General features: G+C 39.1%; 1 protein-coding gene and 1 long non-coding RNA gene across 3 annotated transcripts in view; one reads left to right on the forward strand and one right to left on the reverse strand.

Annotated features, from left to right (window-relative positions):
• The window catches only part of ARPC2 (actin related protein 2/3 complex subunit 2), an 870,481-nt gene that overhangs the window by 480,093 nt on the left and 377,089 nt on the right, over positions 1–13,299 (reverse strand). The window lies entirely within an intron of this gene.
• The window catches only part of LOC126932458 (uncharacterized), a 58,928-nt gene that overhangs the window by 2,821 nt on the left and 42,808 nt on the right, over positions 1–13,299 (forward strand). For both annotated transcript variants that reach the window (XR_007718184.1, XR_007718185.1), the window contains exon 2: positions 3,795–3,915. This is a non-coding gene — a long non-coding RNA (uncharacterized LOC126932458). The remainder of the gene's footprint in view (positions 1–3,794; positions 3,916–13,299) is intronic.

The raw sequence follows: 13,299 nt of genomic DNA on the forward strand, positions 1-13,299 counted from the left end.
CTATCTGCTTCCAAAGACTTTGGGCTTATCCAGAACAGTGTAGATGGGGTGGGGGCAGGAGCATGCTGGGGTCCAGGTCCTGAGATGGCAGAAGTCCTTGTGAGATCAGAGAAGAGTGGGACAAGAGAAGGGGTAGCAAGGACAGGCCTTAGAGAGGAGGCTCAGGGCCCATGACATCCTAGTGACCACCTGTTTCACCACGCCCTCAGCAGGTGAGGCAACTGACAGCATTGGCTGGTCCAAAGATCCAGTGACAGAGAATCTAGGACAGTCACCCAAGAGGCGGATGAAGCTAGACAAGGTCTCCGGGCTGCATTGGGAGGAATCCAGGCTGCACAGGGAAGCAGGAACTGAGAGGTAGCAGCACCACTTAGAAGTGGGGATGGTGGGGGTGGGAAGCTGAGGGCCAGCATGGGGCCTTCCTGACCAGCCCAGGGCTGGTGGAGCCCCCAGGATAGCACCGGGGAATGGTCACCTCCCTGGGTCTGGAGAGGCTAGGGATGCCCCAAGCTCTATAGGAGAGAACCTCGAGGGGGACAGGTCGGGGGAAGGAGAAGCCTAGAACCTGAGTCAGCCAGATGCCCAGCTGTGGCCCATGAGGGCAATCACCTAGTGCAGGGCCACCTCCTTCCTTTAGAAAGGGGAGTGGGGAGTCCACCTCCCTCCTATGTCCGCTCTGGTCCTGGGGTTTTAGGGATGGCGGTTGTAGAGGCATTGGAAGGGGGACATCGCCCCCTTGTGGTCAGATGGCTGTGGTGCAGAGGAAGTGCCCGTTGCTGCCGCACGCCTTCCCGGTTGATGGAACATTTGAGCTTCTTTCACGTATCAGGCTCCCTTGGTGAGCAATGTCTGTGAACCAGGGACACGGAAGGCAGAGGGGCGGCTTCAGGATTCACTGTAGGGAGCGTGGCTTTCTCCGGAGATACTGTGGGGCTCTAAGGGTCCCAGGCACACTGCAATACCAGCAATGGTGGGGACTAGAAGAACAAAAGGACATATACTGAACTCCCAGCTCAAGCCAGGCCCTGGGCCAGCCCTGGGGATGCAGGGATGAGCAGGACATAGTCCATACCCTCCATTTCCATGCAGGAGACCGACAAGAGGCCAGGAATTATGATGTCCCCAAGGCTGTGACAGAGGCACGGTGTTAGGGCTATCGTCATTCCTCCCTCTGGAAGGATTCTTGAGTAATCCCCTGGCCTCTCTCCTCACCCTGCTCCATCTTTTTCATGTCAGGTTGGGGAGTTGGAAGGAGAAATCCAGCAAGTCGGCCAGCTCCTTCCATCTTTCCCTTCCCTCAGCCAGCCCGTTCCCAGGACATTGGCATCCCAGTCTCCTCTCTGCCATCCCGCGAGGGGCCTGCCTGTGTGGGGGCCCTTGGTCGTCCTGCACTGTTTGTCTCCGGGATGGCAGGGTAGAGCCACATTCTCCACTCAACTCTATCACTAACGTTCCGATTTTCATCTCCCTGACTTTTGGCTGATATCTCATTTGTTTCTGAACTCAGGCACGGGAAGGCTCCTCCAAAGCCCCAGAACAGTGCTTCTCAACCAGAGGTGGTTTTGCTGCTCAGAGAACATTTGTCACAATGTGCGGTGGGGAGGGGGCATAATACAGGCATCTAGTGAGTAGAGGGTGAGAATGCTAAAAAAAAAAAAAAAAAAAAAAAAAAAAAAAATCCTAAAAATGCACAAGACAGCCCCTCACATCAATAATTGTCTGACCCAAAATGTCAAAAGTGATGAGGTTGATAAACTCTGACCTAAAGCATACGGTGTTATGAGGAATTAAATTAGAAGTACCTAACGCAGCCCTGTTGTGGGAAGCGTGCATGGAGTGGGAGTTCAATGAAGGCTTTTGGAATGAGATAATATCTGATTTAGGCTTTGAAGTGAAGTTGAAGATTGCCACGTAGAGGAAGAGTATCAAAGTTGGACACGTAGCAGACTATCCAGATAGTGGGAACAGAGTGTGCAAAGGCATGGAGAGTAAGAGGCTGTGGTCTGTTTGAATGAGACTGTCTAGGACAGGAAATTAGGCTGTGGAGGTGGGCATGGGTCGAGCATTAAAGGCTTTGCATACTTATATATGGAATATGTTTTATAAAGTATAAAACAAGCACAAAATGTGTTTAGAAAAGTGCATACGACACTAGTATATAGAAATGTAGAGTGCATTGAATTACCAATTATATGCAACTGTTTCCAGTTTTTGGCTATGATGAATAAGGGCCTATAAACATTTTTGTACTTGTCTCTTGGCATTCATTTTTGTGAATTTTACTTTGGGTATAATCCTAGTAAGGGAATGGCGGGGTTGTGGGGTGTGCATATGTTCAATTTTAGCTGATATTGTCAAATAATTTCCCAAAGTTCTTGCAGGAATCTACAATTCTCCAATAGTGTAAGAGAATTCGCATTGTTCTGTGTCTTCACAATGCTTAGTGTGGCCAGTTAAAAAAATTTATCTCTTCTGGAGTATGTGTAATGGCAGGGCTTTATTTTATTTCTATCATTTTGTTTTATATTTTTCAAAATAAGGTTTATTGACATATGATTTGCATACAGTAAAATTTCACCATTTTAAGTGTACAGTCTATAAATTTTTATTAATACATACATTTGTTTAATAAAAATATGTAATATTTTGTCACCCCAAAGTTCCCTCATTCCTGTTTGTAGCCAATCCACTCCTGCCACCTTTAGTACCTAGTAACTACTGATATGTTTTCTGTCTTTATAGTTTTGCCTTTTCCAGAATGTTGTGTGAATGAAATCATTAAGTATGTAGTATTTCGAGTTTGGTTTACTTCCACGTAGCAATATGTTTTTGAGATTAATCCACTTTGTTCCATGGATAATCAGACGGGTAATTTCAAAAGAGAGATGGAAACTATAAGAAAAATCAAATGAAAATGCTAGGAATAGAGAACACAGTAACAGAAATGAAGAATGCCTTTGATGGACTCATCAGTAGACTCAACATAGCTGAGAGAAGAATCAGTAAACTTGAAGAAAATGTAGTAGAAATTATTCAAACTGAAATACAAAGGGAAAAAAAAGAGTGAACAAACAGAACAAAGCATCTAAGAACTGTAGGATAGTATCAGTGGGCTAACATATGTGTAATTGGAATCCCAAAAGATGAGAGAGAGGGAAAGGGGAGAGAAGAGAAGAGGAGGGAGAACTTGGACAAATTATAGTCAACAATTTCCCCAAATTAGCAACAGACAGCACACCACAGATTCCAGAAGCTCAGAGAACACCAAGCAGTAAAAAAACCAACCCCCTCCCCCAAAAGAAAAGATATGCTCAGCTTCTCAGTCCGTCACTTCTGTCTTCCAGAATGGGCTGATGCATCTGGAGAAAATCAGATCCAAATGCCAGGCTCACCTCTTTGAATTTCCTTCCTCTCTGGATCTTGGTGTCCTCATTTTTCATTGTTTAGATAGCAACCTAAATATCTTCAAGTTGATGAAAAACGTTATACAGCTTTTCTTATTCTGTTAAGCTGGGGAGCCAATTCAAATACTTAGTCTGCTGAAAGTACTGAAAATAAAAATTGAGGCAATCTTTTCTAGTTTTTTTTCTGGTTTTAGTTCTTTGGGAATTGCTGGTCTAATCTAACTAATAGGTTAAGACAGTTATATGTAAAATTAGCTTTTGAATCTTTGTAGTAAAAGAAAATAATTTAGCTTCCTATATTACTTTTACTCTTCCTCCTAATTTAAATAACAAACATATAAAAGTGTTTTTTTTTTTTTTTTTTTTTTTTTTTTTTTTTTTGTGAGACAGGGTCTTGCTCTGTCATCCAGACTGTAGTGCAGTGCAGTGGTGTGATCACAGTTCACTGCAGCCTCAAACTCCTGGGCTCAAGGGATCCTCCCGTTTCACAATCTCCTGGAATTTTTTGCTGGTAAGAATAGTTGGCTATTTTTTGTCATTTGAAATTCTGCATGTGGACCTCTATTTCTTGTTCCTTCACCTCTATGTACTCTTTCTTGATTTCTTTTGAAATTATGTGTCAAAAACCAGGCATTGATTCTTCCTTTTACCTCTTTTTACCTCTCCCACCTACATTCTTGAATTGGCTTTATTTATTTTATTTTGTTTATTTATTTTGAGACAGACTCTTGCTCTGTCACCCAGGCTGGAGTGCAGTGGCACAATCTTGGCTCACTGCAACCTCTGCCTCCCGGGTTCAAGCGATTCTCCTGCCTCAACCTCCCGAGCAGCTGGGACTACAGGTGTGTGCCACCACGCCTGGCTAATTTTTGTATTTTTAGTAGAGATGAGGTTTCACCATGTTGGCCAGGCTGGTCTTGAACTCCTGACCTCAAGTGATCCGCCCATCTCAGCCTCCCAAAGTGCTGGGATTACAGGCATGAGCCACTGCGCCTGGCCTATTTATTTTTAAATTAAACGTTTTATTTTGAGATATTGTAGATTCACATGCAGCTGCAAGAAATAATACAGAGAAATCTCATGTATCCTTTACTCAGTTTTCCCCAATAGTAGCATCTTGCAAAGCTGTACTACAATAACACAACCAGGATAATTACATTGATACAGCTGAGGTATAGAATAGTTCCAGCACCACAAGGGTCCTTTTTGTTGCTCTTTTACAGTTTTGCCCACTTTTCTCCTACACCCTCCTTAATCTATGGCCACTACTCATTTGTTCTCCATTTCTACAATTTTGTCATTTCAAGAACATTCTATAACTGGAATCGTATGGTAATCTTTCAGGATTGGGTAAATGGTCGTAGTTTGTGTTTTTCAAAGAATTGGCCCATTTCATGTAAGTTGTCAAATTTATATGTGTAGAGTTCATGGTATTTCCTTATTATCTTTTTCATGTCTGCAGAGTCTGTGATGATATTCCCTGTTTAATTTCTGATATTGATAATTCATGTCTTCTCTTTTTGTCAGTCCTGCTAGAATTTTGTCAATCATATTTGATCTTTTCAAATAAGTTAATATTTGTTTCATTGATTTTCTGTTTTTAGTTTCATTGATTTCTGCTCACATCTTTTATTTTATTTTTTTTTCTTTTAATAGTTTTGGGTTTATTTTGCTGTTTTTCTTCCTGGATTCTCCAGGTAGGTGCTTAGATTATTATTTGAGACTTTTCCTGTTTTCTAATGTATGTGTTTAGTGCTATAAATTTTCCTCTCAGCAGTTTTTTAGTTGTTTCCACAAAATTTGACATTATATTTTCATTTTAATTTAGTTAAATATATATTTTAATTTCCCTTGATACTTTTTCTTTGACTCATGGGTTGTTTAGAAGAATGTTGTTTAGTTTGCAAGTGTTTGGAGATTTTCCTGTTGTCTTTGTGTTATTGATTTCTAGTTTGATTCCATCATGGCTGGAAAATACACTGTATAATTTCGAGTCTTTAAAACCTATTCAAGTATTTTTTTTTTTAATGGTCCAGGATATGGTCTACCTTGTTTTGTGAACATTTGAAAACAAAAGAGTATTTTGCTGTTGTTGGGTGCAGTGTTCCATAAATGTTGATTACATCTTCTTGGTGAATATTCAGTTGAGTTATTCTACATTCTTGCTTATTTGCTGTCTAGTTTTTCTATTAACTGTTGAGAGAGGAGCATTAAAATTTCCAGCTATAATTGTGGACTTTATGCTTCTTTTTAATTCAATCAGTTTTTGCTTTACATATTTTGCAAGTCTGTTGTTTGGTGCATGTACACTTAGGATTGCTAGGTCTTTTTGGTAGATTGACTTTTTTATCACTATATAATGTCTCTTTCAGTTTCTGGTAATTTTCTTTGCTCTGGGGTCTATTTTATATTATAAAGCCACTCCTTTTTCTGATTGATATTTGTATGTATGATATATGTGTTTTCATCCATTTACTTTCAATCTGACTATATAACTATATTTGAAGCGAGTTTCTGGCAGCACATAGCTGGGTCGGCATTTTTATTCCTCTTTGCCAATCTTTCTCTCTTCATTGGTGTATTTAGACCATTTACGTTTTATTTATTTATTTTTTTGAGGCAGAGTGTCGCTCTGTCACCCAGGCTGGGGTGCAATGGTGCAGTCTCGGCTAACTGCAACCTCCGCATCCTGGGTTGAAGTGATTCTCCTGCCTCAGCCTCCCGAGTAGCTAGGACTACAGATGCGTGCCACCATGCCTGACTAATTTTTTGTAGTTTTAGTAGAGATGGGGTTTCACCGTGTTAGCCAGGATGGTCTCGATCTCCTGATCTCGTGATCCACCCGCCTCAGCCTCCCAAAGTGCTGTGATTACAGGTGTGAGCCATGGTACTCGGCTGACGGTTTACATTTTACGTAATTATTGATATGTTAGGGCTTAAGTCTGTCATTTTAATTTTTGTTTTCTCTTTGTTTTTCTTCCTCTGTTTTTTTTCCTGCTTTCCTGTGGGTTACTTAACATTTTTTTGAGTTCCATTTTTATTTCTCTATAGTGTTTTTGAGGATACCTATTTGTATAGCTTTTTAAGTGATTGCTGTAGATATTATATTACTGATGTGTACCTTATAACAGTATACTGGTGTCAACATTTTACCAGTCTGAGCGAAATGTTGAAACTTTTCCTCTCTTTATGCCCCTTTACCTTCCCACTTTTCAAAATAATTGTTTTAAATATTTCCTCCAGTTACACTGAGAATTACATTAGACAGTGGTATAATTTTTGCTTCAACTATGGAAAACTCAAGAGGAGAAGGAAGGTCTATTGTATTTAAGTATATTTTTTACTCCTGTTGTTTTTTTCTTCTTGGTGCTCCAAGAATTCTTTTATGATATCCAGTCCAGACAAGTTTCTTTAGCTATCCTTTTAGAGTAGATCTCCCGAGGCACATTTGCCTTCCCCTACCACCTTCATTTGGGAATGTCTTCTTCATTTCTGAATGACATTGTCATTGGATATATGATTTAGGGCTGTTAGTTCTTTTCTTTCAGCACTTGAAAAATATTGTGGCACTTCCTTCTGGTCTGTATGGTTTGTAATGAGAAATCTGCTGTCAGTCAAATAGTTTTACCCATGTAATATTTTTTGTTTGTTTTTAGCTTTCAGAAATTTGATTATGATGTGTCTCGGTATAGATTTGTTGGAGTTTATTATGTTTGAAGTTTTCACAGCTTCTTGAATCTGTAGGTTTATGTTTTTGCCAAAATTAGGAAGTTGTCAGCCATTATTTCTTTAAGTACTTTTTTGGCCTAACCCTCTTTCACCTCTCCTTTTGAACCTCTGATGACATAAATGTCATGAATGTCAGATAGTTTATTATAGTCTCACAGGTCCCTGGAAGCTCTGCTAATTTTTTTTTTTTTTTTTTTTTTTTTTTTTTGAGACAGAGTCTCACTCTGTTGCCTAGGCTGGAGTGCAGTGATGCAATTTCAGTTCACAGCAACCTGTGCCTCCCAGGTTCAAGCGGCTGTGGTGCCTCAACTTCCTGAGTAGCTGTGATTACAGGCGTGCGCCACCAGACCCGACTAATTTTTGTGTTTTTAGTATAGACGGCGTTTCAACATGTTGACCAGGCTGGTCTTGAACCCCTGACCTCAAGTGATCTGCCTGCCTTGGCCTCCCAAAGTGCTGGGATTACAGGTGTAAGCCGCTGTGCCCTGCCTCTGTTCATTTTTGTTTGGCGGGGGGGTATATTTTCCCTCTATTATTCCCACTGGGTAATTTTTATTATTCAATCTTCCAGTTCACTGATTTTTTTTTCCCCTCTGTCCCCTCTGTTCTGCTGTTGAGCCCATCTATTGAGTTTTAAAATGTTTGTTATTATATTTTTTCAGTTCTAAAATTTCAATTTGTCTATTCCTCACATCTTCTATTTATTTACTGAGAAGTTCTATTTTTTACATGTTCATCATTGCTCATTGAAGCATTTTTATAAAGGCTATTCTAAAACCTTTAGCAGATAATTCTGACATCTCTTGGTATTGGCATCTATGGATTATGTTTTTCATTCAGTTTGAGATTTTCCTGGTTTTTGGTATGAGTGATTTTTTAAATTGAAATCTAGACATTTTGGGTATTACGAGACTCTGCATCTTATTTAAATTGCAAGTTTTAGCTGGCTTTTCCTGACATTGTCCCAGCAGAAGAAAGAGGGGGTTGTCATTCAGTTACTGCCAGATAGGGCTAGAAATGCAGGGTTCCCATGCCGCTTCTGTTGACACCTAAGGGGGTGACTCCTCATTACCACTGGGTGGCTTTGGGAATTCTGCCTCGCCACTGGGCCTCTGTGCACACCTCCTGCGAGAGGTAGGGGTGTTTTATTACTACTCGCAAGGCCTCCTCTGATACTGTGGGGGTGGAGTTTGTTAAGGTGGGGATGAAAGTTCCATCTCCCTATTTGTCCTTCTCTGACTAAACCCTAGGGGGAGTGGTTTGGGGTGGTGAGGCTCCCCATTCAGTCCTTGCTGGTGTGTGGGAGAGTGGAGCCATAGATTTTTCTGTGGTGTTTGGCTGCAGTAAAGCAGTTATCATCGAGGATTTGTTTTTTCTAGACTGCCCATTTATTAATCATTTGGCTAAAGAAAGCAGAGGTTTGTTGGGACTTTTATTTGTGTTGACAACAGTTGGCATTTCTGGGGTTGCCGGCTTCTTAAGCTCCAAGTCTGGGAATATGAGGCAAAAAGAAAATCTAGGGATGTCACCACTGTGTCATTCCTATGGTCTAAAGTCCCTACCGGGTCTGCCCTCTTCTCCTCACTTTTCAGAGTTTCTTATTTGGTGTGTGTATATATTCATTCCAGAGTTTTAGTCATAATTTATAGGGGAAATAGGGAAAAGTGCATCTGCTCTATTTTCTCAGAAGCAGAAAAGTCTAGCTTTATTTTTATTTTTAAAAACATGCACATATATTTTGAAAAATTATTAAAGTGATATGAGCACATGCTGAGTAAAAGTGCTGTAATGAAAGTCAAAAAGCCCTGAAGAGCAGGTTACCTAATTTGCAGGTCCCAGGCAAAATGAATAGGCAGGGCCCCTTGTGTAAAATACCAGGAGAAAAAGTGCCATTAAAGGTACTAAAATATAAAGCATTTTTCTTTCTTTCCTAGTTGTCATGGCATTTTAAAATTGGTATTCAATTTCATTCTAAGTACAAATTAAAAACATTATTAGTATGATAACATTCATCTTTACATTGTGCAATGCCAGTTTTAAATGTAAATATAAGAATATTTAACTCACAAGTAAAATCACTTAAATTACACAATTATTTATAGCTCATACATTCAGTGGAAATGCTAACCCAAACAAATTCAACTGTTGTTATTTCATTTCATTTCATTTTAATTTTTATTTTTAACTGGTACAAAGTAATTGTACCTATGAGGGGGACTTCAAAAAGTTCATGGAAAATGTGTATTATGAAAAAATGATGCATGAATTTCCAACTCTTTTTGTACCAAAATAAACTCATACTAATTCATCATAGCATGTCTAAACAGGATATTGCTTGAGGCACTAAGAAGGATAAGGCCTCAGTTTGACAAGAGGTCCTATCAGAGCAACATGAATTCTGCTGCAATTAAAGCAAGAACAAGCATATGTTTATGGTGAAGCTTTGGTGAAAGAATGGTGAAGTCACTGATGCTTTACAAAAAGTGTATGGGGAAAATGCCTCAAAGAAATTGGCACTTTACAAATGGGTAACTTGTTTTAAGAAGGGATAAGACAATATTGAAGATGAAGCCTGCAGAGGCAGACCAGTCACATCAATTTGTGAGGAAAAAATTCATCTTGTTTGTGCCCTAATTGAAGAGGACTGATGATTAACAGCACAAACAATAGCCAACACCATTGCCATCTCAATTGGTTCAGCTTACATAATTCTGACTAAAAAATTAAAGTTGAGCAAACTTTCCACTTGATGGGTGCCAAAACTTTTGTGCCCAGATCATCTGCAGATAAGAACACAACATTCAGTGGAAATTTTAAACAAGTGCGATCATGATCCTGAAGCATTTCTTTGAAGAATTGTAATAGGAGATGAAACACGGCCATACCAGTATGATCCTGGTAGATGGCTTTACCAGTATGATCCTGAAGACAAAGCACAATCAAAGCAATGGCTATCAAGAGGTGGAGTGGTCCAGTCAAAGCAAATCCAGACTAGTGGAGAGCAAAGGTAATGATAAGAGTTTTGGGAATGCTCAAGGCATTTTGCTTGTTGACGTTCTAGAGGGCCAAAGAGTGATAACATCTGCTTATTATGAGAATGTTTTGAGAAAGTTAGCCAAAGTTTTAGCAGAAAACCCCTGGGAAGGCTTCGCTAGAGAGTTCTTCTCCACCATGACATTTTCCTCATTACACAAGTACAATTTTGCAAGTGTTTTGATGAGAAATCATTAGGCATCCACATTACAGTCCTGATTTGGTCTCTTCTGACTTCTTTTTGTTTCCTAATCTTAAAAATCTGTAGCGGGCATCCATTTTTCTCTGTTTAATAATGTAAAAAGACTGCATTGACATGGTTAAATTTCCAGGACCCTCAGTTCTTTAGAAATGTATTAAATGGCTGGTATCATAGCTTACAAAAGTATCTTGACTTTGGTAAAGTTTATGTTGACAAATAAAATTTATACTTTATTTTTATCTTTTAATTCCATTTTTTTCTCATAAACTTTTTGGAGTCACATTGTATTTATGGGGTACATGTGATATTTTGATACCTGCATACAATGTGTAATGATTAAGTCAGGGTATTTAGGATATCCAACACCCCAAACACTTATTCTTTTGTTGGGAATATTTCAAATCTTCTCTTCTAGCTGTTTTGAAATATACAATAAATTATTATTAACTATAGTTAGTTGTCTGTGCCATCAAATTATAACTTATTTCTTCCATGTAATGATATGTTTATGCCCATTAAATTACATATTTTCTTATTCTATTCCCACCTTTCCCACCCTCTGGTAACTATCATTCTACTCCCTATTTCCATGAGATCAATGTTTTAGCTCCTACATATGAGTAAGAACGTGTAATATTTGTCTTTCTGTGTCTGGCTTTTTTCACTTAACATAATGACCTCCATTCTATCCATGTTGCTGAAAATGACATTATTTCATTCTTTTTAATGGCTGAATAGTATTCCATTGTGTACACAGACATCACATTTTCTTTATCAGTTCATCCTTTGAAGAATACTTAGGATGATTGCATATCTTGGCTCTTTGAATAGTGCTGCAATGAACATGGGGGTCCACGTATCCCTTTGATATACCGATTTCCTCTTCTTTGGATAAATACCCAGTAGTGGGATTGCTGTATTGTATCATTGTTCTATTTTCCGTTTTTTGAAAAACCTTCAAACTGTTTTCCATAGTGGCTGTACTAATTTACATCCTGACCCACCAAAAGGGATGAGTTGCATTTTCCCTGCATTTTTGCCTACATTTGTTATTTCTTGTCTTTTTGGTAATAGTCATTCTAACTGGAGTGAGATGATATGTTATTGTGGTTTTGGTTTGCATTTTTCTAGTGATAGTGGTATTACTTTAGTTCTTGATATGCACGCATTCTACCAACATTGTCTATCTTAAGCTTACTAATGAGTAAGGAAGAACTGAAAGGAAAAAGAACAATGGATTTTCCTATTTCTCCCTTTCCTTCTTTTTTAAATTTTTAAAAAATTTTCCTTATACTTTAAGTTCTAGGGTGCATATGCACAACATACAAGTTTGTTACATATGTATACATGTGCCATGTTGGTGTGCTGCACCCATTAACTCATCATTTACATTAGGTATATCTCCTAATGCTATCCCTCCCCACTACCCCCACCCCATGACAGACCCCGGTGTGTGATGTTCCCCACCCTATGTCCAATTGTTCTCATTGTTCAATTCCCACCTATGAGTGAGAACATAGTTTCCTGTTCTTGCAATAGTTTGCTCAGAATAATGGTTTCCAGCTTCATCCATGTCCCTACAAAGGACATGAACTCATCCTTTTTTATGGCTGCATAGTATTCCATGGTGTGTATGTGCCACATTTTCTTAATCCAGTCTATCATTGATGGACATTTGGGTTGGTTCCAGGTCTTTGCTATTGTGAATAGTGCCACAATAAACATACATGTGCATGTGTCTTCATAGCAGTATGATTTATAATCCTTTGGGTATGTACCTAGTAGTGGGATGGCTGGATCAAATGGTATTTCTAGTTCTAGATCCTTGAGGAATCACCACACTGTCTTCCACAATGGTTGAACTAGTTTACAGTCCCACCAATAGTATAAAAGTGTTCCTATTTCTCCATATCCTCTCCAGCACCTGTTGTTTCCTGACTTTTTAATGATCGCCATTCTAACTGGTGTGAGATGGTATCTCATTGTGGTTTTGATTTACATTTCTCTGATGGTCAGTGATAATGAGCATTTTTTCATGTGTCGGCTGGCTGCATAAATGTCTTCTTTTGAGAAGTGTCTGTTCATGTCCTTTGCCCACTTTTTGATGGGGTTTTTTCTCATAAATTTGTTTGAGTTCTTTGTAGATTCTGGATATTAGCCCTTTGTCAGATGGGTAGATTGTAAAAATTTTCTCCCATTTTGTAGGTTGTCTGTTCACTCTGATGGTGGTTTCTTTTGCTGTGCAGAAGCTCTTTAGTTTAATTAGATCCCATTTGTCTATTTTGGCTTTTGTTGCCATTGCTTTTGGTGTTTTAGTCATGAAATCCTTGCCCATGCCTATGTCCTGATGGTATTGCCTGGGTTTTCTTCTAGGGTTTTTATGGTATTAGGTCTAACATTTAAGTCTCTAATCCATCTTGAATTAATTTTCATATAAGGCGTAAGGAAAGGATCCAGTTTCAGCTTTCTACTTATGGCTAGCCAATTTTCCCAGCACCATTTATTAAATAGGGAATCCTTTCCCCATTTCTTGTTTTTGTCAGGTTTGTCAAAGATCAGATGGTTGTAGGTGTGTGGTCTTATTTCTGAGGTCTCTGTTCTGTTCCATTGGTCTATATTTCTGTTTTGGTACCAGTACCATGCTGTTTTGGTTACTGTAGCCTTGTAGCATAGTTTGAAGTCAGGTAGCCTGATGCCTCCAGGTTTGTTCTTTTGGCTTAGGATTGTCTTAGCAATGCGGGCTCTTTTTTGGTTCCATATGAACTTTAAAGCAGTTTTTTCCAATTCTGTGAAGAAAGTCATTGGTAGCTTGATAGGGATGGCATTGAATCTATAAATTACCTTGGGCAGTATGGCCATTTTCACAATATTGAGTCTTCCTATCCATGAGCTTGGAATGTTCTTCCATTTGTTTGTGTCCTCTTTTATTTC

The sequence above is a fragment of the Macaca thibetana genome, chromosome 12 (assembly GCF_024542745.1).
Source record: "Macaca thibetana thibetana isolate TM-01 chromosome 12, ASM2454274v1, whole genome shotgun sequence".
Lineage (NCBI taxonomy): Eukaryota > Metazoa > Chordata > Mammalia > Primates > Cercopithecidae > Macaca > Macaca thibetana.